Source organism: Podarcis gaigeae (assembly GCF_964106915.1).
Source record: "Podarcis gaigeae genome assembly, chromosome: W".
Classification (NCBI taxonomy): domain Eukaryota; kingdom Metazoa; phylum Chordata; class Lepidosauria; order Squamata; family Lacertidae; genus Podarcis; species Podarcis gaigeae.
Window position 1 is genome coordinate 2,422,543 of NC_139695.1, and position 5,571 is coordinate 2,428,113.

Below are 5,571 nucleotides of genomic sequence, written 5' to 3' on the forward strand. Positions count from 1 at the left end.
ATAGAGCTTCTCCATCTTTGGCTGCAGAGAATATAATCTGATTTTGATGCTGCCCATCTGATGATGCCCATGTGTAGCGTCGTCTGTTGTGTTGTTGGAAAAGCGTGTTTGTGATGACCAGCTTGTTCTCTTGACAGAAGTCTATTAGCCTTTGCCCTGCTTTGTTTTGAATTCCAAGGCCAAACTTGCCAGTTGTTCCTTTTATCTCTTGATTCCCTACTTTAGCATTCCAATCCCCTATAATGAGAAGAACATCCTTCTTTGGTGTCATTTCTAGAAGGTGTTGTATGTCTTCATAGAATTGGTCAATTTCAGTCTCTTCAGCACCAGTGGTTGGTGCATAAAGTTGGATTACTGTGATGTTAAAAGGTCTGCCTTGGATTCGTATCGAGATCATTCTATCATTTTTGAGATTGCATCCCAGTACAGCTTTCTCCACTCTTTTGTTGACTATGAGGGCCACTCCATTTCTTTTACGGGATTCTTGCCCACAGTAGTAGATATGATGGTCATCCGAACTGAATTCGCCCATTCCCGTCCATTTTAGTTCACTGATGCCCAGGATGTCAATAGTTATTCTTGCCATCTCATTTTTGACCACATCCAACTTACCTTGGTTCATGGTTCTTACATTCCAGGTTCCTGTGCAATATTTTTCTTTACAGCATTGGACTTTCCTTTCGCTTCCAGGCATATCCGCAACTGAGCGTTCTTTCGGCTTTGGCCCAGCCGCTTCATCAGCTCTGAATCTACTTGTACTTGTCCTCTGCTCTTCCTTGGTAGCATGTTGGGCGCCTTCCGACCTGAGGGGCTCATCTTCCAGCGTCATAACTTTTATATGCCTGTTGTCTTTGTCCATGGAGTTTACTTGGCAGGAATACTGGAGTGGCTTGCCGGTTCCTGCTCCAGGTGGATCATGTTTGGTCAAAACTCTCCACTATGACCTGTCCATCTTGGGTGGCCCTGCACGGCATAGCTCATAGCTTCTCTGAGTTATTCAAGCCCCTTCACCACGGCAAGGCAGTGATCCATGAAGGGGTAACTTGCTGAGTTGGTCAATAAAAATGCAGCAGCTGTTAAGGAGAAATGGACTATGGGACTGTGTTGAAACTGAGGTTTTGAGACGGGACTCTGCTGAGAAAAACCAGCTGGATGAAAGGGCTCGTGCCCAAATCATGCTGTGTTTGAGCAACTCTCAGTTATTGCGTGTAGCAAATGCCAGCACCGCGTTTGAGTGCTGGAATTTATTAAGGGCAATGCATGTCAGAGAAACTGCTGGAACTATAATTTCTCTGACCAGAAGGCTGTTCAGGACTGTTATGAAAGAAGGTGAGAGTTTGCAACTCATCTTCAAATGCTTAAATATCTGTTTCTTCAACTACAGCAGAGAGGTAAGCGTTATGATGAAACTGACCAAACAAACATTATCCTTTCAAGTTTGCTTGAAAGCTGGTTGCCTGTGCTTAACAGCATGGGGAGTATGTGTCCCCGAGATCTGACCCTTGAGTATGTGGTTGGAAGATTGACCGAAGAAGCAAAAAGAAGGTCAGATAGACAGGCTGAACTCCAAGAGCGGAGGAGTTACAGCCAAGGGGGCCAGCAGCAGAATCTGCCAATGGAGCAACGCCAAGGTTTGGACTTGGCCATGGTGGTAAGGAGGTGCTATAGATGCAACCAACCTGAGCAGCTCCAATGTCAATGCTGGGCGAGACTTCCAAGAGACGACATGGAGCAGAGAGAGCAATCGACGCAGAAATATAAGCAGAAGGGGTTCTCTTCAGGGAAGAAGAACACGCGTTCTGCTCAGTGTGTGTCTGCATTTTCTCGAGAGGAGAGGAAGATACTTCAAGGAACATGGTTGCTGGACTCTGGGAGCAGCAGGATTATCTGCAACAGTTGGGAGGTGTAGGGATGATCGCAGGGTCCGGAGAGAGCACACTCCCCACCTGCAGGCAGCCTCAGTCTGCCTGCACGCATGACCTTGGGGGGTGGGGCACACCCCCCTCACAGACAAAGCCACAGCTGTCTGAACATCATGCCCTCTGTCTAACCTTTTGCGATCTCAGTAGTCTGCGGTGTCCTGTCTGTGACCTTTGTCTCTGAGACCTTTTGTCTCCTTCGTCATACACTGTGCAAGGGGGAAATGACTGAAGAATGTTTATTGCTCAGATAAGCCTTGGCGTCCAGCCCGCTTCGGCTGCGCAGTTCTGCTAGGCCTCCGGACTTCAAAGGCCACATTCCAAAGGCTCTGAGCAAACGTAGAGATTAAGCAGCGGTCAGAGAAAGCTGCAAACTCCAGTGCGATTTTCAGTGTGCTTAAATAAAGTCCACTCAGGATCTTAGCAGCTAGAAGCAGTTTTTATTTACAGCAGACTATCCATTGTCTATCACAGCGAACAGCATCATGAAAACACGTCCTCTCTCCTCAAAAGCGAAAGTAGAGAGAAAGAACAAAGGCTGGAGACTCTCGGAAATGACGAATCTCCCCCCTCCCATTAGTAGGCAGGGCGTACACTCTGAGCTGTTTAACCCTGTAAGCTCAGGTTCTCCTCACAATGACACGGTGGAAACAGGTGCCAAAATAACTTTGTACCACCCCATGATCTTGGGACTGGAAGATGTGTAAAGGTCACAGCCCAAAATGTATTTGCCTGGGTTTGCATATTTGTGTCAATAAAAGGAGGCTGCACAGAGCTTGCCGGTAGCTTGCATGCAGGCCACCTGTGTGCAGCTCACCTGCATTATCAACTCCTGCCTCATGTCCTTCACTTCAGGGAGGACTTTAAGACCCTGGGGAAGCCAGCCGATGAAAAAGACTCAATCTATCTTGCTGATGGTCGTAGAAGCAAGATTGATGGCCAGGGAACATGTTTCCTGCAGTGCTTGAACACTACTCTACCAGAGAATCTGTTTGTCAGCAGTTTGGACTATTGTTTACTGTCTGTAAGCTGTTTGATTAATGCAGGGTATAGTGTTAAGTTCACGCAGGATGGTTGTCTGATAAAGAATGGAACTCAGGTATGTGGCCATGCAAAGATGGAAAATGGGTTATATGTAATGCAGGACAAGCCTATTAAAGCAGCCTAGGTGGTTCAGGATAATTTGCCAGTTCATAAGGGGCGTGTACATGACCTACACAGAAAACTGGGTCACAAAAATTTTCTTGTGCTTTCAGAGATGCAAAAGGTGTGCAAGAACCTAAAAGTAAATAGCTGTAACTGTTTCCTAGATTGCAATGTATGTAAAATGGCCAAATCTAAGAAGCCTGTGGCTTCTAAAAGTGACAGAGTATCTAAAGAGGTTTTAGAACTTGTCCATTGTGACGTGATAGGTCCTTTTCCACAGAAGACTGAAGGGGGCGCCAGATATGCTTTTCTGGTAATAGATGATAAATCACATTTTAGTTGGTTGTTTTTGTTAAAGCAGAAATTGAAGTGTTTCCTCACATTCAGAGAATGGGTTGCCCAAGCTGAAAAGCTCTTTGCTCGCCATGTTGTGCAGTTGCAAACAGATAGGGGCGGAGAATTTCTGAACAAACAATTTGGGGCATGATTGCGACGTAAGGGGATCACTCACCGTTTGACTAACCCTTATAGCCCTGCTGAAAATGGTCTGTGTGAAAGATGTGGGGCTGTAATACAGTCAGTAAAGGACTACCTGCTAGTGGATGCAGGATTGGGTCACAACCATAGGCTGTGGGGTGAGGCTTTCCTCACAGCAAACTTTCTGATTAATAGAACCTGGTCTAGCTCTATAAAAGATATTCCTTATCGTGTATTGTTTGGGAAAGAACCATAGTGGACAATGCTCCATAACTGGGGTTCTTGGGCACATGTAAATATCCCCAAAGCTCAGCGCCAAAAAGGGGGCACTAGAGCACAGAGACTGCAGTTTATGGGATATCAGCCCTATGGCAAAGGGTGGCGTTTCAATTTGCCCCCAGGACACATGGTACTGTCACGAAGAGCAGACTTTGCTGACCAGGACAGATGGACTGCGATCCATGCCATCCCAGATTACCTACTGCCCCTGCAAGCAAGAGAAGAGGCTTCTTCTCAGCCATTGGCAACACAGGAGCAGGATGAGGAGGAGGCACAGATTTCCCCAAAAGATATGGCAATAGATAATACTTCTCTAAAGGAAGAGGAAGAAGAGCCAGAGATAAGGGGGGAAGAAGAAGTAGTTGTGGCTAGGCGCTCCCAGCGTTCAAACAAGGGTGTACCTCCTCAGCGTTTGACCCTAGGAGGAGTGAGAGTATGCAATGTGACTTGTGTGGAACCACAAAGTTATAATGAAGTCTTAGACTTACCCCCTGGGGAACGTGCTTTGTGGCAACAAGCTATGAAAGAAGAAATGGACTCTTTTAAACGTAACAAAGTGTTTGAGGTCATAATGCCGCCACCTGGTGGCAGAGTGGTGTCATGCAAGTGGGTTTACAAAAGGAAAACCCTTGCATCTGGGGAACCACGTTTTCGAGCCAGATTAGTAGCCAGAGGGTTCACTCAGATTAAAGGGGAGAGTTATGATGAAGTGTTTTCTCCCACTGTAAAGAGTTAAACTTTTTGTTTAATGCTTTCCATTGCTGCTGTAAGACAATTAGCAGTACACCATTTTGATGTTGATGCTGCATATCTGCATGCAAATTTAGACCATGAAGTGTTAATGAGACAACCCCCTGGGTTTGAAGAGGGGAATGGTGCAGTCTGGCGTTTGAAAAAGGCTGTTTATGGTCTCAAACAAAGTGGAAGGTGTTGGAACCAGTGTTTAAATGAAGCCCTTGTAAAACTTGGTTTTAAAAGGAGTGTGGCTGATCCATGCCTGTACACCAAGGGGACAAGCAACAAATATCTAATGCTCTTAGTCTTTGTTGATTATTTGCTTGTAACTGGGAAATCCACAGATGAGCTCCAGAAGCTCACAAGTCAACTGGAAAAGAGGTTTAAGCTTAAAACCTTAGGGCCTGTAAGCAATTACTTGGGAGTAGAAGTAAGGCAGGAAGCTGATGGAAGCTTCCTATTGAGCCACAAAGAGAAAATTCTTCGTTTGATAGAGCAGTTTGGCATGGAAAACTGCAAGCCAGTTCAGACTCCCATGATACCAGATTTCCCAAAGACAGTGTGTGATGATGAATTTGATCAGCCTGAGTTGTATCACTCAAAAATAGGATCACTGTTGTATTTAAGCCAGTGGTCAAGGCCAGACATTGCATGTGCTACAAATGTTCTGAGCCAACGTGTATCTAAACCCAGTACTGCCGATTGGTGTTGTCAGAGCCACCCGAGGTCCCAGCTCACAAGAGACCAAAATCCAGTCCAAGTTATATACAAAAGGTTTTATTGAAGAACATTGTTGTCGTTACATCCAAGCTCCGTGGCTCAGCATCTGTTACCCTTAGATGTTTGAAGTCCCCTCTGAGTCAGTCCCGCCCCTGCACCAGCTTAAGAGGCTTGTACTGCTCCACCTTTTCCTCTCCTTCCTTTTCCGCAGGGTCTTCCTGCCCCCCTGTGCTCCCTCCCTCCGGGACTCCCCCGAGGCTGAGTCTTCTGCCGCCTGCTCCCCCCTCCTTCGTGC